Below are 24660 nucleotides of genomic sequence, written 5' to 3' on the forward strand. Positions count from 1 at the left end.
AGAATCGATAAGGTACAACCTATATGGTAGCAACAAAAATGCTCTGTAGTTGTAATCACTGAGCCATGGCAATATAAAGGCTTTCATCCCTGTTTGCATGAAGTATAAATGTCTAAACTCAGATGGGCGGCATGACAGAGTGGCTATTTCTGTACTTAACAACCTTCAGTTAGATTATTACTATGTTAAATTCTCTGGTAATTATATTCCTGGAACTTACTGAAGATATATGTAAGAATTAAATCATGTTATAAAAGTCCCGGTTTTCCTATGTTAGACCAAATGGAATACATAGAAAGCTCAGAGAAAAACATTGACTATGAAAACATGGTTATTTTAGGACACTTTAATTTTTGCAACATAAATTGGCAAAATGGTACTCAGTCTACTACTGTGGAAGAATTCTGCAGTCCTTTGTTATTAATACATTTTTACAGATTGACTTTCCTTATAATGAGAAAAAATATATGAGAAAAATATATTAGATTTATAGAAATATATCTTAAAAGAATGTAGTTAATATTGAACAGATAAATCTACTGGAACATTCTGGTCATATGGCCTTCCATTTCTCTATATTATCTGACTGAGCAGCATAATACGATTATTTTGATAGATCAAAACTGCAGAGTGAGGAATTTATAGCAAAGGTTAACTCACGTGGGAACTCTATAAAAAAATAATCATAATGTTGCATAATTGTAAGATAGCTTTGATGATACGCAAATCATGGGATTAATTGTAAGAAAGTGATTGTAAGTAAATAAAAAAAAAAAACAAATTTACTCTCACATGGTGGAACCAATACCAGTTAAAACTGCTGAGAAGCCAAAGGAAGAAATGTAGTGTTTTAAGGAAATATAAAACACCATCTGCAAGAAAAACATATATCTCAGTAAAAAAAATGAAAATATAATTAAAAATAGAGAGGAGTGGGCTGAAGGTAAATATATGAAGTCGAGACAGTAACAAATAGTTTTTCATAATTAAATAGGAGCAATGGATCTGTCAATTGTGCCAGGTCAGTGACTGACATTCTGAAGGCAATACATAAGGGGCTGTGCTAGAAAAGGCTTTCAATTCATATTTTTCTGGTGAAACAAGCTGAATATAACAAGTGGGGGTCATCAGTGGAGACTACTCTCTTTGCCAGAATTTACAACTTAGTAGTTGAATCATTAGCTAGAATAAAAAAAAAAAAGAATGATTGTAGCCCAGGTACAGACAAAATCCCTTGCTAATTTTAGACTGAAATATTGTATGAGATGCTATCTCATGTCCCCATTTAATCTGCTACTGTGCATCAATGTGGTTCTCGGCTATTATTGTACCTATGCATAAATTTGGTATTTCAGACAAGATTAGCAAGTAGAGGACTATTAGTCTGACTTCAGGGTCTGGCAAATATTTTGAGAAAAGTGTATCTGCTATTGTTATGAGTAATAACGTGATCATTAGTGTATTTTCCAACATAATTAACTGTTGTCCTCACAAGGAAGGGACAACGAACACCTGGTTATTTGTCTACAAACCATTTCCTCTAGGAGCACAGCCTTTTTCTGAAGTCAGTACCCCTACCTCCCTCCCTTACTAGAACCTCCAAAATGTTGCTATTGAGGATATCAAAATGTCAGATGATATGAGCTTTGTTGCATTTATAGTCACCAAGAAGCCTGAGAAGTATCAACCAAACCTTTGTTAGGATATTGCATTTACTCTCCTGTTTCTAAAGTTTGACTTTTACATACCTTTTAAGACGTTTCCATCTTTTGATACTTTTATGATGCCAGCCCTTGAGATTTCAGCAAATTCAGAAAACATGAACCAGGTGGGGAACATCCAAGATTTTGAATGTTGTTCTTATAAACTTAGAAAGTTGCAACATTAACACATTTTGCATTAACATGCATTTTCTGAATGTTTTGAAGTCTGAAGTGCAAATGTATGCCATTATTTAGTGAATTTGATCCTCAATGATTTTCCAGAAAATCTCCAATTTAATGTGGAGCAGACCAAAAATATGATGCAAAAATGTGGGCATTATTTGAAAATTTGGAGAGTTGAGAGGTATGAAACAAACATACACACATACACTATCCCCTTACATAGGCCTTACTTTAACCCTAACCCTCAAACACTCACACATGCACTCCAACCCAGTACTAAAACTCATAGTCTCAGCCTCCTGCACCACCTTACTCATGTGTGCTAAACCTAACCCTACACCTGCACCTCTTCCAAACCTACAGAGTCTGATACTAAAAAAATGTTTCCCAAATAATACCACTACACAAGACAAATGGACACAGAAGACACACAACACCAAACTTGAAAAACAGCAAATATGTTCCCGTACCTATCCCTTAATCTTTCCAAAAAGTATTCACATGTTATAGCCTTTTCAGTCAAACATTTATCAAACATTATTTGTACAGCATGTTTCTGCTATGTGTGTGTGTATCTGTCTATATATATATCTCACAATCTTGAACAAGCAACATCAAAACCCATTAAAATGAAAGTGCACTAGATCCAGGAGCCATAAAGTCTGCTCTTTAAATTTTCCCTTAGAACTAGCTGTTTTTTTAGTTTTAGCACTCAAATTTGTTTCTTTGAGTTTGGCACTTGTTCAGAACTCATTGTAAGCAATAAATAAGCTACAAATTACTACAGCAATCAACTTTCCTCTTGTCTAGAGGAAACAGTTTTTGGTACTTAATAAATAAGCACCTATCCAGGCATATGTAAGGGTCATCTCCTGGTGTTTTCTCCTGTCTACCTGATGAATCTGGGCATCTATGCAGCAATTGCCTCATGTATACAGACAACCCTCTCCTCCTACCACCCAGCACTACAACCTGTGAAAGATGCACTTATACAACCAAACTGGAAACAAAGCTTTCTTCACCCAAGACTGGACTAGACAGTCAAGAGGAGAAGGTAAACACTTGCACCACACCACACTCATCACATAGTCCCTAAAAACCTACACCACCAAAACACATAGCAACACAAAACACACACTTATAATCATGGAGGCTCTCAATAAAAATCTGCTCAAGAGACAGAGACCTCCAAAGCAGAAACGCATGCAACCTCCACCCCCCAACACAACCCAAATGACACATAGCCCACAAACTCAGTGTGCCACTCAACCACAGCCCATAAGGCATAACAACGTACCCAACTCTAGTCATAGGTGACTCTATAGTCAGGCACATTGATGTTCCACTCACCAGGCTAAACAAGGAGAAAGTCACTGTCAGCTGCCTGTCGGGTGCCATAACGCACACACTTGGGTCACTCCACAACAAGTACAAATATGACTCTGTCGTTGTCCATGTTGGTGTGAATGACCTGAGATGTATCTCCCTGGACTACATGAAAAGAGACATGGAGGAGCTCTCTGATCTTGTAGCCCAGGCAGGTATGACTCTAGTCTTGAATAGCATTCTGCCATCACCCAGAATGATACCACAGTACAAGGACAAAATGATTGACTTCAACAATTGGCTAAGCTTCTGATGTCATTCTAAGGGGATCCAGTATCTGTCTGCCTGGGATGACATGTTCGACAGACCATGCCAGAGATGGCCTGCACCTGTTGCCCTTGGGATTCTGGATACCGGCTAAGGCTCTTGCCACCGCTATAGTGCCTTTTTAGGCAAGGTCCAAATGACAAATTCACCACCATAACAAGTACAAGCAAGCAAAATCTGAGGTTAATGCTACTCAATGCTAGAAGTCCAAACCTCAAAATGCATTCACTCAAGGCACTCCTTAAGATGGAGAACATCGACATCTGTGCAGTGACAGAGAGCTGGTTCAAAGCTACAGAGAACACCCCTGCATTACCTGGCTATAATTCATACCACACCTTTCGGCCACCTAATCTAGACAGAAACACTAAAGATAGAGGAGTGTCCATATTCCTTAAGGATATCCACACCTCCAGGCTAGTTGCTCAGCATAATGCATCCGAGATTATCCAAGTGCAACTAACTCTGGACAAGACCGCAATCCAAATTGTAAGTTGCTACAGATCCCCTACCATGCCCCAGGATTCCCACTCCTCATTTCTCGATACACTGGAAAATATTTGGGTACAACCCAACACCCTAATAATGGGCAATTTCAACTACCCCACCATTAACTGGGAAAACTACTCATGTATCAACTCTTTTGCTCAATGTTTTCTGGAATTCATAAATTCCAACACCTTGGATCAACTTATCCACACCCCCACCACGGCAGCAATATCCTAGACCAGGTCATTACCAACACAGGCATCCAGTGTTCCACACCAGAGGTCAATTCCTCGTTGGTCAGATCCGACCGCAAGCTAATCAGCCTAGACATCCACATCCTGCCCCCACCCCCCAATAGGGAAACCACCGTAAAAAATTTCTCCAAAGCCAACTTCACGCTTCTTAAGACAAGAGTGGCAAACTTCATGACACCTATGCAGATGGACATTAGAGGTGCGAATGCTGACTCCTACACAAATGCACTTTATAAGCACTTACATGAGTGCATGGATCGTGCTATCCCTAACAGAACCAAGATGCTATCCTCCAAAAAATGGAAGTCAATCTGGTGGTCCCCTGCCGTAAGCAAACTCTACAACAAAAGAAAAAAACTGTTGCAAAAAAAGAGTAAAATACCATGACTGGAAGAACTCCCTGGTCATCCTCCGTAAGAAGTTGAAATCCCTCATAAAATCCTACAAAGCTAGTTATGAAAACAAAATCGCCACTGATTCTAAAGACAACCACAAAGCATTCTATAGCTTTGTCAAGAATCTCAATGGCAGCACTTAGATCTGCTCTGAGTTACAGCACAATGGCACTAAATATACAGAACCAACTGATATTGCCAACATCCTGGCAGATAGGTCCAGTGCAAACTTTAACCCCCCCCCCCCAAAGGGCCCATCTCTACACTGGAAGAATGCAAAGTTCCTGTAATCACAGCTGCACAGGTAAAAAACACACTCTCCAAAGCCAAGAACACAGCATCCATGGGACCTCACAACATATCAGGCTGCATTCTACATGAACTACAGAATGAACAGGCACCCCACCTAAGCACCATGTTCAATCATAGCCTCACCTCAGGCTTTGTGCCCACTGAATGGCGCACAGCAATGGTTATCCAAATCCACAAAGAGGGAGCCACCACGGACCCTGGGAACTACCGCCCCATTAGCCTAATGATCCTGGTCTGTAAGGACATGTAACATATCATTATGGAACTTATAAACCAAGACATTGGTAATCTCCAAACTCTGGACCCCACCCAGTTCAGTTTTATAAAAGGTAGCTCATGTCTCCTAAACCTGATTGACTTCTTTGAAGCAGTCACCAAAGCCATAGATGAGGGTAAGGTGATTCACACAGTCTATCTAGATCTTGCCAAGGCTTTTGCCACCATCCTCCACTCTGGAATTATAGATAAACTCACTAAACTAGATAAAAATCCCTATGTCACAAGATGGGTTGCCAACTGGCTCACTGACAGAACCCACACTGTGAAAGTAGCAAACTACAAATATGACTTCAGACCAGTGACAAGTGGAGTAGCACAGGGTTCAGTCCTGGGTTCTCTCCTGTCTGGTATTTACTTTTCTGAAGTACAAGCTAACACAGAAGGTCTTTGGCTAATGAAGTTCACAGATGACTGCAAACTAGGAGCCATAAATGAAACTCCTAACAATGTGGACATCCTACAAAAGGGCTTCACTGAGACAGATGCCTGGTTTCAAAGCCATGGCCTCAAGCTCAATGCCAAAAAGTGCATTGTCATCCCCTTTGGTAAAAACTCTGTACCCATGACCTACCACATAGGTGGTAGTCTACTTAACACTGAAAGTGTGATAAGAGACCTTGGGACACAGGTGGACAGTAGTCTCTCCTTTGATAATCACATCACCACAGTAATCAGGAAATCCTTATATGTGGCACACCTCATCACAAAAGGTTTCTCATCCAGGAAAAAAGAGGTCATTGTTCCCCTCTACTCATCACTCATCAGACCCATTATAGAGAACAATGCCCCTTTTGGTATGTACCTCAAAAGACATCTACAACAACTGGAAAGGCTGCAGAAATACCTCACAAAGAGGATTACTAGCCACAAACAGATGCCCTATGCAGACCATCTCAAAAAACTCCAGCTTTACTCCGTTGCATATCGCCTACTCAGAGGCAATTTCTGCCTAACATACAAAGCTATGTCAAACCCAGAGCTGTTGGACATGCTCCACTTAAGGAAATCCCAATCCCGCTGAGCTACACACTCTGGGGACCTAAACCTTGTTACCACACTAAACAGAACATACTGGAGGCATAGATTCCTGTCCCACAGACTTCCCATACTCTGGAACAAACTACCTATCTATATCAAACAAAGCTCCTCATTAGAACTCTTCAAGAAAAATGTTGATGATTGGATGGGAAATAGGAAATTCACCCCGGGTATCCCCTCTTTGGCTCTCCTCAACAGAGGCACAGGAAAATAAGTTTCTTGGGTGGCGAAAGCCAGGGTACCTTTTTTGCAAGGTTTGTATAGGCCCTAGGGCCGATAGCCTAATACGTACCTATGACTCTATGAACCTATGAATACTACAGTGGGGAAAAGCATATATTTCCTTATCCACACTGTAATGCGCTTTGGAGAAACGGCTTTTGCGAAAGTGCATTTTCGATTTGGTGCACTTTCGCTTAAATGGCTTCGATCTTCTGGTTGTCGAGATCTATATGGATCTACTTCAGTAGATTGAACTTTGACAAGTACGAAACTCATATGGCCGAGACCATGACATCGAACATTTAAAAGTTCAAAGACTGAAATAAAACAAAAAAACCCCCTAAACTAAACGTTTTCCCCCTGCACCCCCACACACCCACCACTACTTAAATATACCAACTGCAAGATTGCATTACATTGCTGAAAAGGGAAATCTTCCTGTTCCGCACTGTACAGGGATCTCCATTCAGTCCGTTCGAACTTTTAAAAGTTTGATCATATTGTCTCGGCCATATGATCTTCGAACTCTTAAAAGTTTGATCAACTGAAGGGGCTTCATATATGTATATATATATATATATATATATATATATATATATATATATATATATGGATCCCTATCACTTTATCGAAGTTCCCAAACTCTGAAGACCATACGGCTGAGACCATATGCCCAATGTTTTGGAACTCCGAAGAATGCTGTTTTCCTCATTGTAGTGTGATCACAGAGTTGGTATATACTTAAGTAGCATGGGGTGTGGGGGGATGCAAGGAGGCATAAAGGTGAGCTGTTTTATTTTGTTGTGTTTTCTTATTGTTTTGAACTTCCAAAACTTTGGGCATATGGTCTCGGCCATATGGTCTTCGGAGTTTTGGAACTTCGATAAAGTGATAGCGATCCATATATATATATATATATATATATATATATATATATATATATATATATATATATATATGTGTGTGTGTGTGTGTGTGTGTGTGGTTTCTGTTGGTTTGTTGACAGGGAGTTGACTGACATCTGTTTAATCGATAGCATTTGCTTGACATTACAGACAGTTGACAGGTGTGAGAAATTGGCCATCTCTGGGTAGGGGAATATTCCCTTTCCCTGTGGATTTTACAGTCTCAGAGTTAGTATACATAATTAACAGGGGGTGTGGGAGGATGTCATTTATGTTTTTCTTTGATGTAATATTTGCATGTGCTGAGAAGTGACCCTGTTTCATGCATACTAGGAAGTCGATGTTTCCATTTTCAATGTAGAATGATTTACTTTCAGGATGTTGGCATTTGTGTTAGTAGATCACCTGAAGGTAAGCAGACAGATAACTAGATATGGCTGTCTAACTATCTTTGTGTGTGCATGTGTGTGTGTAGCTATATGCTTAGCTAAATACCTGTTCAGTCAAAACTCACCTATTTGTAGCCTTTGTCAGTTGATTGGCTATAAATGTACTCTTATTTTGTCATTGCTCTAGGATTTGTTCTTGAGAAACCCCACTGCACTTTGAAAATATGTAGTCCCTTTTGACTCCGTAGATATTTTATTTCTTAGTAAATCATAGCAACATGAATAATTAAAGTGTAGCCTCATTTTCTTTATTATCACTTTAATCTGAAAAGAGGAAGACTGTAACCAATATCACTACATTCTTTCACTGTCTGCGAGTTTATAACACAGCTGGAATTCCCTAGGTGCTCCTAATACCATCACAGCACCTTTTTTAAAAGCCATTCACTGCCACATCTTTCTATTTTTCTATTACCACTTGATTCAACACTTTCCAACTTGCTCACTGCTAATAATAGGCTAGTGTTACTATCTACATTTGCAGTGTATAGAATATTCTTTGCAGCACCCAGTATACTGTCAAGTCTTAAAGTTTCAGTTACATGGTTGTGATAAATTAAGGTGGGGGGGTCACTGGAAAAAAAATGAACTAAAGTAAAGGTAGTTCAATGGGGTCTATGTAATAACATTGAAGTTCAAAAATTTTGAATGTTATAATATCGAACCCTTTAGTGCAAAAGCTGAGAATAGCGAAGCCTTGGAACATAGAAATTTTTCCTAGGGTAAGAGTTCGGTGGTCTGTGGCTTCGCTATTTACAGCAGTGTGGTGCGATGGTTACAGACCGGGTTTAGGGAAGTGAGCGAACGGAGGTTACAGATTGGGTTCAGGTAAGTGTGGTGCAATGGTTATGGACCGGGTTAAGGTAAGTGAGTGAATGGACTGGGTTAAGGTGAGTGTGCGGTAGTTAGGGACATTAGGGTTAGGGCACGGGTGAGGTGAGTGTGTGGCAGTGACAGACTTTAGGGTTGGGGCGGGTTAAGTGAGTTAGAGTTAGGGTTAGGGCACGGGTCAGGTAAATGTGCGATTGTGTGGACGTGAGGGTTAGGGTGGGGTAGGTGATTTAGGGTTAGGGAGTGGGTAAGGTGAGTCTGCGACAGATAGGGACCTTAGGGTTAGGGTTGGGTTAAGGTAAGTCGGTAGCTAGTGGTGTATGTCTGGTTTAGTGTAGGGTTTCCTGAGGTGTATGTGTGTAGATTATTTATTTTGGTGTGCTTGAGTTGTGTGTATGTTTGTCGGTTTTCTGGTGTTTCGATTAAATGGGGTCGATATTATAACATTTGATGTTTTTAGACTTCAGTGTTATAATATAGACCCAGTTCAAAGGGATGGTTTCCATGACTGGTATAGTGATGTCTTTAAGAGATAAGAAATCTGTATTACACGGGTTAAAAGATATAAACAAAAAACTGTTACAATAGGTTGTTGTTGTTGTTGTTTGTCTTTTTGGCTTTTCCCGGTTAGAGACTTTAAAAAATAGCATGTAAAGAAAAGATGGAACCCCTTTTCTCAGTAATATCTGAGGGCAATATAACTGGCCAAAAGAAGGATACATCTAAAGAAGATGATCACCCACCTTCATCTTTATATTATTGTCCAGGATTTGGACTTGTTTACCTAACTCCTTTTGCCACATCTGCACCGGCATTTGCTGAGGAAGCAACAGCAGAGAAAGAGAAAAAAGAGAGTGAACATGGTAAGAGACAGTTAAACTGGTACCTGATAAAATGTAATTCACATGTTTGCAACAAGCACAAAGAAGTAATAAATCTAGTGTTAGTGAAAGGGAAGAGGTTTTCAGGCACATCACAGGAAAGTTTCAACAAGTAGACATTAGAGGACAATTTGTGTTTATCACCCATGGAACATTACATATTTACATCAGTGGAATCTTTTCTTTATTCCACAACAGTCTCATATAAACAATACAGCTCTACAGCTTTCTGTAGCCCTCAACTAGTACTGTGTGACTGGTATCCTTTGATGGAGGCAAAACACTGGCCCTTGAGTAGGCCATACTGTGCCTAAACAGGCAAAGTACCTCTGCAAGGCATCATAGTAATAGTGCAGGTCATTGAAGCCATACCCATTGATTCATCCCTTTTTAATATGTCTTGGACCTATAATGTAGATGCAAACTCCTTCCTCTGATAAACAAAAATTTCTCCAGAGCAGCAATAGCAGGTGATCTTTTTTCCTTTTGGATTACATCATTTTTGACTATCTGAATGTCCTCTAAACTGCTTTTGAAAAACAAATGCTGAATAAGAAGAGCTCATGCTCTCATGCATAGACTTTCCATATGGCTTCCAAGAAGGATTTCAGTACCCAGAGATGTATGGGATACCTGCTGTCACACCTATCAGGGGACTATTCCACATCCCTTAAATATGGCACATGCTTGAAATGAACAAGGCAAATTCCTCCAGCCCACTTATTTCTGAAACAATTTCAGAGACAACAAATAATGCCTAGCTTTACCCTAACTTCAACCAAAATCCTTATAGGTTCATAGGTGTTACTAGGCTAACGACCACAAGAGCCTTTTTAAGCCTAGTCATTCATCCCAAATCTCTGACAGGTTCGGATACCCTTGATAAATGTAAGCATGGGCCTGGGAGATGAACCATTTAGAGGTTACTTGTGTCCATTAGAGACATAGGTGCCAAACCAGGGATGAATTTCCTGTTTCCCATCCAATTGTCAAAGTTGTACTTCAATTGAGTTAGGGAGGAACTCTGCTTCACATGGATGGGGAGCCTGTTCCATAGATGTGGTAGTCTCAGAGATGTATACCTATCTCTCCAGCAGGTCCTGTTTATATCACAGGCAAAGTTAAAGTCTTTAGAATGGGTAATACCGGTGCTGCTTGTTTTGTGGATATGCCGGATGTCCATCAGAGTGGGGTCTGTCAATGCCCTGTATGCCAGGCATAGATCTCTCCTCAAAATCCTGTAAAGACAGAATACAGGGATAGGGCCTTAAGGCAGTCTGCATAGGACATTTTACTTATACCCTGTATTCTTCTAGTGAGGAACCTCTGTGGCCATTCCAGTTGTTGGATATGCCTGGTTAAGTACATGCTAAAAGGGGCATTGTACTCATTGATACGTATGAAGAATGGTGAATATAGTGGAACAATGACTTCCTTGGAATTAGATGCCATACCTTTGTTTATAAGTTGCACAACATAGAATGATTTCCTCACCACTGTAGACACATGATGGTAAAAAGCTAGATTACTATCTATGTGTGTCCCTAAGTCCCTTTATCACCTTGATGTAGTCCTTAATCTGTTTACTCAGAATGGGCCAATTTTAGGATGACATATGCTGAGCTGTGATAATAAGATTCGAAATTAAGCATCTATGAGTAAAGTGTCTCATCCACCTCCACATAATGCCCCTGTTCTCTAGTTAGTTATTAACAGTGTGTATCATGCTATTATTATCCAATCAAAGTCTCACCAACCTGTTTCCTACTTGTTTTCCTCACAAGGCCACTAATCCTCAGAAGTGCTCAGTTCTCCAATGGATACACCCTTGTTCCTTAACTCCTTCAATCTTGCCTTACAAAACTGAAGTCCTTTAAAATCACCCCCAAAACCAATTCCTCTGAAGTAGCTGTAAACATTTTCTACTATTCCTATTTCTTGCCCTGCTACCATATAGCCAATTAAATTAATTCTTGCTGGAACCTGTCCCATACCTCTAGATCCATATTTTTTTTTTCAAAAATATTTTTACTGAAATTTCCCAATATAAAGACAATTAACAATATGACATTAGATATTTTAAATAACACATTAACATCAATATAATGCTTGTATTTATAATATATGTATAATACTTGGATCCTATAACTATATACATCATATACAAAAGAAGTCACCAGAAAGAACTTTAAGAACTTTACACTTTTACATATAGAACTAAGAAAAAGTTGAGCATCTAATGAAAGAGAGGTAGTGTGAGGAGCATATCAGAGTAAAGTATATAGATTATATATTTGAGATATTTGTTGAAGCCTTGTATAATGTATAAAAAAATGATATCTTGTGACAGTAAGAGAAGTGGCCAGGTTCATTTACATCAGGTTATAAACAAAAGTAAGTGGGGAAATTTGAAGTAATATCGTACTTTACTTCTTAAGGATTAAGTCCAATAAGAGCCCCCAGTATTTTTGATAACATTGTTTTTGTTTTGTATTCGCATAAGCTAGCTTATGGGAAGAGATATGCTTTACAGCTAATGAACAAAAATCATCCCATGAAACTGAGGATTTATCAGTCCATTTTTAGTGATGTAAAATTTAATAAGGTTGCAGGTAGAGATAAGAATATGATTTATGAATTTGGGATATTTCGTTGTGACAATATGTAATATAGCTGTTTCCCATGAGAAGGTGGATTTTTCATAACCAATTCTATCTGGCCTTACTCTTAGAGAGCACCATAAATTATGGACATTTTTACATACCCAAAAACATGTAGGGTATCTGCTATTTGGTTTGGGCAGTATGGACATTCTGCTGAATATTTAGGATTGAACTTAAGAACTGATGGCTTGTAATAAGAATTTTTATTAACCATGATTTGAGTATACAGTAAATGCTTGAAGGGAATAAACTTAATGGTATTTTCTATGGCCAATTTTTTATTTTTCTCTGAAATTAGCTGGCTTTTACTTTGCCAATAATTTGAGAATAAAAATGAGTTTTGGGGTTTTAAGTTTGTTATTAATTTATAAGTCTTAGAGATCATTTTATCTTTAGATGCAAGGTTTTTAAGTATTAAAATAGTTTGATTGATTTCCTGGTGGTCTAATTTGGCAAGAGGTACATTGATTTTAATTAGGTAAAGGATTTACCTAAGGATAGTGGTGTAGTTCTTAGGGAGTTGAAACTTCTACCTTAGTTGTATTATATTGGTTTCCTGCCATTCGTATAAATCCCACACTGTGAAGTCCTTTATAAGAGGAAGCTTAGATTTATTGGTTGATTATTAATTGATAAGTTAGGATTTAAATGGATTGGTTGTATGAGGTTAAGGGCATTGTGGAGTTGTATAAATTTGAATACATTTTGGATAGTTGAAATCATATGTTTAAACAGTGGGTGAAGGTTCCTAATATAAGAGTTTCTTTGATTTGGGATAAAAAAGGGAAGGGATTTTGGGTTAATATCAAGAGATTTAAGTTGGTTATACCATAGCTTAATCCATAAAGGTGTCCAACAGTTTGATTTAGGATCATAATTTATTATTCAGATAAGCCTACAAGAGGTGGATAGATTATTATAGACCTTAGAGTCTGGTAGTCCCAGGCCACCTTTTTCTTTTGCTAATGAAAGTTTGTCATATTTAATTCTAACCGATTTAGGATGCCATAGGAATTTAGATATGGCTTTCTCTACATTCTTGAAAAATGTTTGGGGAATGATAGAGAAGGTAGCATATAACTGAAAGGTTCCCTATAAGAAGACCGAAGACACATTCTTTTGAATGCATCTTGGTCAAACTCAAAAGCATAAAACAGCAAAATATCAAAGTGGCTTTTAAGCAAATTCTTTCCCTGGGAAAGAATTTGCTTGGCCGGTTCATTACTTTGCCATTTTTGGCACTGTAGTGCGGTCTCGGAGTTGGTATATTTATGTAAGGGGAGTTTTGGGGGCACAGCCCCCTACATTGGGGGTATGGGGGACAAAGCCCCCCATTTAATGTAATGTTTAAAGTATGTTTTATTTTTTTTTTGTTGTTGGGACAGCGATTTTTTTCCCTAGGAAAAAAATTGCTGCTTTGACAGTTCGAAAATGTAAGCTTTTGCTTACATAGGTTCAATTAATCACCGTTCACTTTTTTAAGTGCTTGGTGATCTAATATAGACCCAACTGAAAAAGGATTCTCGGTAAGATATTCATTTTGATCACACTAGCTCTTGATAATAGAGACATATTGATATTTCTTCACCAAGTAATATCATTTTCAGTTTTTGACCATATATGTAATAAGTTGTTTTTAACTATCTCATTAAAGTTAGGTGTGAAATGTACACCTAAATATTTTATTTGGTATTTGGATTTTATCTCACTATCAGAAAAGTATAGTTCTTTATGACCTAAGGGATTTATAGGGAAGATATAGGATTTATTCTGATTTAATTTATAGTTGGATATAGCAGAATATAGGTCTAGAACATTTAGTAGTTTTGCTAATAAGTATTAGGATGTTCAAAATATAAATTTAAATCATCTGCAAACGCAGAGTATAAAAGCTTTATATTTGATCTTTTAGGAATATGGTGGAAGGTGTTTTGAGATATATACAGGAGCAGGGGTTCTAAATATAGATTAAAAAGGTAAAGCGACAGTGGGCAACCTTGCTTTATACCATTGGAGATGGAGATAGAATTAGAGAAGCATTTGTTGATTTGTAAAGTTGTAGAGGCTTTTTGGTAAAGTACTTTAATTATTTTTATAAATTCTTGTGGGATACCAAAAGAGAGTAGGACATTAAACAGGAACACTAGATTTACTCTGTCGAAAGCTTTGCTTACGTCAGTGGTAAGGACGTATTTTGGATGTCTGTTCTTATCTAGAAGCCTAATAATGGTATCTAATAGAAGGGTGTTATTGGATTTTTGTCTGTTCTGCATAAATCCCTTTTGTTCATGCGAAATAATAAAAGGAAGTATGGTTTTCAGTCTATTATCTATAACATGAGCTAAAATTTTAAGGTCAGTATGGATAAGGGCAATTGGATTATAATTGGCTAGGTCTAATGAGTCAGAGTTTGGTTTAAGGATTAAAATGTTTTTGAGTTGTTAAGATATCTGTCCATTATGCCATCTTGAATTATGTAGTTGAATATCTTCAGTAGAATTTTAGCGACCGGTTCAGAAATTTTTTTGTAGAATTCTGCCGTATAGCCATCAGGGCCAGGGGATTTACCTGGTTTGAGTTTATTAACTGCAATTTTGATTTCTTCAGGGTATAGAGGTGATTTCAGAAGGTTCTTTTGATAATGAGCAATCTGAGGAAACTTTAGATTTTGTATAAACTCTTCTAGTTTGTTAGTAGGGGTAGTTTGGTAAATTGTATAGGTCTTTGTAAATATCTTCAAACGTATTTATAATATCCTAGTCTTCATATTTTACTGCACCTTTGTATTTAATTTCTTTGATTTTAGAAGGGCCATTTTTAATATTAATTAATCTAGCCAGGGTTCTTGATGGAATTTGTGCCCATTCCGAGTATCAATATAACAATTTCATCTCCACAAATGAGATATTTTCTAGGTATAGCTTGTGCAGTTGCTTTTGCAAATCAGTCATTGTATCTTCTAGATCAGTTGAGTATTTATGTTGAAGTTTTAATTCTGTGTCTTTGATTTGATTCTCTATTTTGAGTTTAAGATTATTATGTTTTTTCTTATACTATGAAGATTTTTGAATGATAAAACCTCTTATAACAATGTTAGCAGCTGCCAATTGTACATGATATGGGATTTGGCTAGAGGTGAGATCATTGTTCAGTTGGACAAAGATGGTATTTATTTCTTGTATTACCTCTTGCTTTTGAATGATATTAGGACTTAGGGTCCAATTGTTGAAATGTGAGGGTCTTTGGTTAGAGGAGGAGATGTTAATGGAAATATTGATTTTGGAATGGTCAAACACAGATCTAGGGAATACATTATAGTTAAATGTATAAGAACTGAAAGATTGAAAAATTAAAAAGGCGTCTATTCTTGAGCAGGTTTTATGTCTAGCTGAGAGAAATGTGAATCTAGGTATAGAGCTATCATGTCAAAATTTTGTATATGGGTCCATTAAATCAAATGTATTTTGCAATTCTTCTAGGACCATAGTAGTATGTTGAGATTGTCTAGTTTCTTTATGCCATCGGTCTTTATCAGGAATAAGTAAAGCATTCCAATCCCCTCCTAAATTGTATAAATGATTTGGATAATTTACTAGGATATTGAAAATATCATAAATAAAAAAGTGTTGACCTGAACAGGGGCTATATAAATTAACAAAGAGTAATGGCTTACTTAAAGTAGGATAATTACTGGTAAACAAAACCCATCTTCCATTATGATCACTTTTAGTGGAGGTCATCTCACCTTCATAGAGTTTATTAACAATAATAGCTAATCCCCTAGAAGATGAATTATAACCTGCAGCAATTATTTGTTTCACCCAGTTCCTCTTCCTCTCACTGTCCCAGAGCTGGTTGATCATATGTCTCTTGTAGAAAAGTTATAGTAGATTTATTTTGAAATGTAAGATGCATAATAAGATTTATTTTCTTTTTATCTGATAACCCCTTAATGTTCCATGAATTTACTGTAAGCATTTTTAAAATCTGAGTTTATTATTAAAGTGTGTTATTAAAAGATAGCGGTATAATAGAAAGTATAAGTTTAGACTTGTTAAGGTAGAAAATACTTTAAATAAGGTGACTTCTAAACTCCTTAACCCTATATAGGTGCCTAGCCACCCATCCCTCTGTAAGAATATGAATATTATCGCTAAACATTGTGAAAAAGATCGAGTTTGGGGTAATGCAAGATAAGCGGGTAGCAGAGGGAGTGGGAAGCAGAGGGGTGATAAAATTACCTAAGTTGTTCCAAACGTGAACAATCATTAGCCACAAACTGTGCAAGACAACTCCTATAAATTAATACCAGCTAAGTGGAATCAACAACTAAACTCTTATTTTAGTCATAGTAACATCTCCTTAAATGTTTTTCTAAAAGTTTTAAAATAATACTATAAAAATAAATCTTAGTAACATTTGTTGGGGTGACTGTATAGGTACTCTAGTAAAAACCTAACAGGAATATAGACAGGACTAGTAAAATGGGAATAAGAATACATAAATACTAAATTTTAATAAATAACTCTAATATAACTCTGAATGTAGGGGCCTTGCTTGCTGTTAGTACATACCTATCTCTATAAGTATATTGTCCAGAAAAGAGGAGAGATCCCCACATTTCAAGCTGGTTGGTGATGTATACATGGCTTAAGTGAAAATCTTTAGAATGCATAATACAATTCTTATAAGAGTAACATTGTGGAAAGGGGGAGGGCTTTGTTTTGACTTAGAGTATGCTCATAGAATCTGTTGAGGTATCAGGGGTTAAAGGAAGTGTTTAGCTTATAACATATACTAATGTAAACACAAAGAGTTATTTTTGTTAATTTATCAAATCAACTATGAAGAATATTAGAAGACCATGTTGTTATAGCTGCTCATAAATTAATAGATCTAGACAGAAAAACATCCACTTCAGTATTTACATGTTTAGTGATAATGCACGTATCCTTCCAATTTGCTGTTTGAATTAAGTGAACTAACATACCTTGACTTGTTATTGCCAAATGAAACAGATTTTATCTATTCCTGAGATTTAGATAGTATTACAAAACAGAGTACATACTTTGATGCTAGAACCTGCAGAGGTTATGAGCTGTGTTATGATCAGCATAAGGGCTGAACTGTACTTTTGGCATGCCATAACTTAAAACATTATCTAATGGTCTCGACTACTCAATCAGCGATAATTCAGATAAATGTAGAAAGATCGGTGATACGTAACTGAAAAAAATATAGTCGTACTTTACTGCATCATCTATGCATACAACCCTTACAACATCAAAAAACAAATATAAGTAGAAACATAAAGTAATACATTGTATAATGCAAAATTTTCATTTTTAAAGTAACTTTATTTGGCTTAAACATTTGAAGTAAGATACATCCACATTTATTATTTCTTCATTACTCCTCTTTATACCTCACTTCCAAGCCGCCCATGTATTTCCATGCATTTTGAATCATAACTGCTTTTGCCTTATTAATTTTGTCTGCATTCAGGTTTTTCATTGATCCCATAAACAACATTAGCAGTGCCACTTTTATAGTTAAATCCTACCAGCATTGCACTTCATAACATTTTAATTCTAGCTCTGTACCTCTTTTCCCTAAGGCAAACAAAAATATAGGCTTTTACACTAGTTATTGACACGCACAAACTAAACTGTTTTTGCCAAGTCCTGATACCCTTTCTAAGAGTTCAGCTTGCCACAATTTTCAATTAAACAGTTAGACATAGTTGTTTTTGTTTTAAGATTATATCTTTTATAACTGACTTGTAGTAAATTAATCTTAAAAATTAAACAGAGATACAGTATTGGGTGTGCATTGAGTGTGTATCTTGATTGCAGCAGTTCAGGTCTGATAATAAAAGAAGAAAAGAAAACACAGTACCCGAATTTAAGTCTTGCTGCAGTTATTAGCTGTAGAGATCCTGAATTACAGACTAAGCAGATCCTGTGCAGACCTGCACAAGTGGCAGCTCAAGGCAGTGGTGTTCCAGGATCTAGTCTAGGTGTGTGGACTGCCTCAAATAGATCTGTTCATCTCCTTTCAAAACAGACAACTGGAAAACTTATGTTCTGGACATCCTTGCAGCCATGCTTAGAGAACAGACACATTCTCATTCCATTGGATGGGAGTGTTCCTGTATGTGTTTCTAGCCTTGCCACTGATTCACAAGGTAATTATGAAGTTTCAGAAAGAAATGCCAAAAATCATTGTGATGACCCCCTGTTGGTCCAGGCAATCTTGGTTCTCTCATCTAAAGGTATTGGCCAAGGGCAGTTACCACAGATGCCATCACACTCTAGATGTGCTCTCACAGTCTCAGGGTGACTGGTGTACCACAGTTTGGATCAACTACCATAAACAGCCTTGATGAGTCAGTCTTAACTCCATTTAGGCACTTGTTTCATGAGGATGTACAGCTGGTGTTAAAGAAGGCCAGAAAACAAGCTACTAGAAAATCTTACATTTACAAATATGTGAGGTTCTATGAGTAGTATCTAAGTGGGATCAGACAGTCTTTGAGGATAACATCCCTCAGGTCTTGAAATATTTGTATGAGCTACTTCATGGTGGCTTATTGTACGCAACCATTAATGTACATTTAGAGGCCATCTCTGTCTGTCTGCCTATGGAACCCCCTCTTTCTTCTCTTTTGATAAAATAGTTCATGAAAGGAGTATTGCATATGAAACCCCCTGACAAGCAAATTGACCTTAGCACCATTTAATCCTGCCCCTCTAACTGATATATCCCTCAGGTCTTGAAATATTTGTGTGAGCTACTTCATGGTGGCTTATTGTATGCAACCATTAATGTACATTCAGAGGCCATCTCTGCCTGTCTGTCTATGGATCCCCCTCTTTCTTCTCTTTTGATAAAACAGTTCATGAAAGGAGTATTGCATATGAAACCCCCTGACAAGCAAATTGACCTTAGCACCATTTAAGCCTGCACCTCAAACTGATATATTTTAAACATGTAAATCTGTTTTTCTGACTGCTCTGACATCTGCAATGTGAGTCTCTGAGTTGCACGGTCTCATGGTGGGACATCTTAACCTGATTTTTCCACAGGGATAGCATGTGTTATGCACTAAACTGTCTTAATGTGGTCCCAGAATTCACTTGTGATCAGTCTATTAACCTCCCTGTGTTCTTCCCAGAATCTTCATACCTTAGATGCGCATTGCAATTCAGGTCTAACCTTAACAGAACAAAGCCCTTTAGGATGGCCAAAAGGCTTTTTATTTCCAACACAGGTGCAAAGATGAGTCAAACTGTCTCTAAGCAAGTCATTGCATGTTGGTTTTCCAGTGGTATTGTTTTTGTTACACACATATATGTTGCAGAACTACAAGATTCAAGAAGAGCTTCTTCCCTAACATCATCAGGAGGCTGAACTCTAGTAACAGCTATGCTCCATGATGGTCATCTGGGTTAGTAGGAACTGTAGTAGCTTGTCTCATATTGTGCATTAACCTGGTTACCAGTCTCATCTAATACTTAGTGCAATATTCACCATGACTATTAACTTCTCTCTCTCTCTCTCTCTCTTTTTCTCTCTCTTTTCTTATGCTTCTTTCCTTCCTTCTTCTCTTCTCTTACCTTCATCTGCCATACATCTACCCGCACGAAAAAGTTTGGGGCATTTTTTGAAGCATCCCGCGCTCACAGCTACAAGGCTTATCAGCTCTTCCTTCGCGAAACATGCGGGCCAGCGTTGAACACTACTGTTCTAGGCCATCTAGAGCAGTAGCAATGCAGTAAAATATCTCTTTTTTCAGTGCAATACATGTAACAAATCCATAAATTAACCATAGGGCAAATCTAATGTCCACAGTGCAATACTTAAATGTTTTTTCTGTGCAAGGATCAATGCTATTTCTTAACCAAGTCTCATGCAAGTAAGTGTCCACTGCCCAAAGTGTTAAAATGTGCTTCTAATTATGTGCAGCATTAGTCTGTGTACCTGCATGTCTGTGATGTAATATCTAGGTGTTATATGCATAAATGTATGTGAAAATAGTCCATATGCTGCCTGCACATTGAGTCTGGAGACATGAAATGTCATTCAGTTTTTGCACTTATGTGATTTCTGAATGACAATAACATTTACTTTGACTTTGACTTTGACCATGGCATGGTGAATCCAGGCAAGGTAAAGGCACATTTCACTAGGGTCTTTACCTCTTCAGTGGCATATTGGACAGGAATGGGCTGCTGACATTCTACAGGAAGCAGCTTAGTCTTCTGTCTACAACTTATTAAGCACTTCAAGCCAGATGCCTTTTTAATTCCAGAGCAGGCTTCACTAAGACCATTCTGCAGGGGCTCCTGGATCCTTATCCTTCTGCCTCCTAGGTTTAGTAAGCTTTGGGAATCTACACGTACCAGCAAGGCATTGTGTTTGTTGGACATAGTACTGTTGCCTAAGTCCTACTTACCTGTAGCAGTAACTGATCATAGAACACACTGCCTTACTGGCAGTACCCACGTACCACTCCCCTTTTTTGGGTGCACATAGTTTGGGGTTTGAGTTGCTGTTGAGTTATGTTCAGCGGCTGTGTGTGTGTGTGTGTGTGTGTGTGTGTGTGTGTGTGTGTGTGTGTGTGTGTGTGTGTGTGCGTGTGCGTGCGTGCGTATGTTTGCATGTGTGTGTTTTGGTTTGGTATTGTAGATTATCTCAAGCTTGCATTTTCATCTTCTTTTCCTTCAGGACCCTAAAAAACTGAAAGGGTTTTCTCTGTGTGTCTGAAAGGCAGTTCATGTACTCTCAGGTGATTGGTCCATCACACCCACATACAATCAAGAGGAGAAGCTCTGGGCTTTGTTATACTGCCAGTGATAGAGTAGCAGGGCACTACTACCCATGCAGTATGTTCTACCAACATCTGTGGTTACAGGTGTTTATGCACCTGCACTTTCTCTTTGTAGAATACCTAGAGAGAGTGGACATGGCAGACAGAAGGTTTCTATAATTATATTTCATTACATGTGCTTGGTGGCAGAAGGAGAAAATAGGCATACATCATTTGTCATTTACCTACATTCAGCATTCAACTTCCCCTAGGTGTTTTTCTTCTTTCAGATCTCTTCTCCACCTGTTTCATTCACTTTCAAGTGCCTCCCTCGATTCCTTCTGTATCACTCATTTATGTAGCCCAGTACATAGGTCCAAATAATCTGCTTAAAGAAGTATTTTTACAGCTTCAAGGAAAAATTAAACCTTGCAATCATCTGCCTGTGTCCTCCTTCGCCTTCCATAGTTCCTTTTCAAGGTGACTTCTTCATGCCACTGTGATATAATATTGTAAATATTTATCTTGTCCCTCCTGTTTCTTTTGCTGTGTAGTGAGACTAGCTATAGCAACTCTAGTTTGTCACCATATCATTCAATTTTATGCCAGTCCCCCCACCGGTAGCATTTTTTGGACTTCTTCTAGCATCCTCATGTCCTTCTTCTTATATGGCCTCCACACCTGGATATATTAGTCAAGGTGTACACCTATGTAGAGAGGGATCATTACCCATGTGCTTCAATTTTACCTTCATCCTTGTGCTCATTTAAGTGACCTAGCTTGTGCACTGGAAAAACAAAATGAAACATACACATAAACAGTCAAAACATAAGAAAAGTATACCATTGTAAAATAACCTAATATGAGTAGACATAGGTTTTACATTGTATACTGCAGCTGGATAAAATAGTACATTAATCATAAGCAAGTTCAAACAGATATGATTTAAGAAAATGGATAAAGCTACTCAGCATCGGGGACTCCCTCACCCAGCTAGCCAGGTAGTTTCAGAAGTATGCTCACTTATGGTAAATGTCCAAACACCAGAGGACTCCTTCTACTCACCTGGATCAACTAGCACCCTGGGAGAACCCAAATTCATGGAATGCATTGTTTGACATCAGGTCAACAGATCATAAATGTAAGGGAAACCTAGATTTGCTTCCTGACTCTGTCACCATGAGGACACACCCAACCTTTCTTTTGATTGTCACTGCTGCCCTCAAACACTGCTTCTGTCGGTGCTTCAAATTTGTCTTGTTTACTTGCCTCCAGTTCTGCCCCACTATCATCAGCTGATTTTTACACTAGTTTAGCATTAACCCACGGTGGTACTTTGCATGTAGATATTTCTTACAGCTAACATGATTTCTACATGTCATTGCTACAGTACCTTGGAGGTAACTTGCAACATTTACTGTATATACTGTTGATAATCAATATCTTGTTATTGTATTAAAGCCAACAACCTGTAATGTTGTTTACTATTGCTGCAACTTTGTATCTCTATTTATCATGTACATGATGTGGAGCTTTTCTGCCCAGGCATTCAGTGAAAAAGGACCTGCGTCCAGTCGGAATTTCCCGGTAAACAAATGTAAATAAAAAAAAAAAAACAAATAAATAATCAGTATCGCCCATAATCAGGGACTGACACATCATCTGCTCTTTCACAAAAATAAGTATACCAGCATCTTATTTCTTCTATTAAACCTTTATAAAAAACTTTGACTTCTGGCCAGGAAATGTAAAGTCTTCCAATTAACAATGCTATAACTATAGATGCCACTGCACCCTAATGTGATTGAATTTTTTTACAATTTCATGCCTTCCTAGAAGAGTAAAGAATAAAATACTTCTGCACTATATACAGACACCCCTCCATTTCAAGACAGAATCATCTTAATGTTCATATTAACTACAGTATATTTATTTGCTTCAGAAGATGTACCAGATATAAACCAAATATATTACTGTCTCTGCCTTGTACATGAACAAAGGCTGCACACTGCACAGTAACTCTAGACTCTTTTATACAGATAGCACCTAGGACGGTTATAAACAAACTGGCCAGAGATACATTCAAAGTACTTTGCATGAGTCACAATAGAATAAGAAACATTATCTACGCTGTAATCATCAGTCTCAGATCTGATAAACTAGTCTATGATGTGTTGTTTATTGCAGTAGTTCTTATCTTCAGTTATTAGTTTGGATTCTTTCATCATATTACTGCTTGCCAACACACAAACTTCATTTTATACATGTTATACTCTGGCTTTCAGTACTTCTTGTTGATTGTCTTTCATATGACAACTGGTATTGCAATATGCCTTTCCTAAATATTCATTAGATATAAATCTTTTATACACGATTACTCTACTTTCATGATAATAAGACAAATTATCTCAATATTTTGCGATGAAACCTGTGTGCACCACTTCTGCACATTTTAACGACCTAAATAAAAAGCATCTGGCATATTTATTTATTTTTTTGTACAAAACATTTGGTCTGTGTAATAACACTCACCTAAATCTGGAGATGTGTTAGATTTCATCTGTCTGCGGTCTTTCAGGATAATGTGGACTGCTCCTCTCTTTTACTGAATCAGCCTGATCTGGTTCTTTGGTTTAACTGTACAGCCACCACTATGTAGTGCTGTTATTTCACAACTAACTCATAAAAAACCCTCAGAAAATGGAAAGGAAAAAACTTAACTATCAGAAGAGAAGAATAAATGCTGCATATTTGGTATTCTTCCACTATATGCTTTTCAGCCATCAGTTTTTTTTTTTCTTTTTAGCAGCTAATTATATATTCTAACTCCGAGAATGCCAGCTGTTGGAAAAACAGCAAACTCCCAGTACCCACTGTGGGTGATATTGAGCAGGTCATCCAAAGTGCAGCATACTGACAGCAGTGTAAATGAACATCACATAAGATTCATTTGCATTGCTAATCCAAAAGTAAATGCACATGGCACATACTGATAGCAGTATAAGTGAATCTCATGTAAGATTTACTTAAACAACTATAATAAAGCTAAATGCACATGACCAAAACAAAACATATACATTACTCAATGAATTATGAATTGATGTCATGTTACAACTCTAAAATTTGACCACAATGCATTTATACAAAATGAATGGAACCCTTGTCTGTATGTAAATGATCAAATGTCTAGTAATGAGCCCCATGGGACGTACTTGTAATCTGGGACTGATTCTGATCTGAAAGGTAGAGGATGCTTTTGGATTTTTTTCTCTGAGGACGTATATGTTAGACTAAGGCAATATAAACCTGTTATAACACATATATTTATTTTTTTTATTTTGGAAGTCCAATGCCACTACTATGTACTAACCTAAACTGATAGTTTTTATTAACCGTAGATGTTTCTGGAATCAAGAGGATTCATTAACAGTCATGTACGCTTTGCACTAACCTTACACGATTTAAATGTGTTACCACAATGAGTAGCACCACTAGCTGAATATGCATGCTGCTTATTGAGTCTACACATTTGTGAGCACCTTTCCATGGCCAGCAGTAGTGTTGGTGACCATGGAAAGGTGCTTGCGTGCA

Source organism: Protopterus annectens, chromosome 4.part0, assembly GCF_019279795.1.
Source record: "Protopterus annectens isolate FY-2018-M chromosome 4.part0, PAN1.0, whole genome shotgun sequence".
In the NCBI taxonomy this organism is placed as follows: Eukaryota; Metazoa; Chordata; order Ceratodontiformes; family Protopteridae; genus Protopterus; species Protopterus annectens.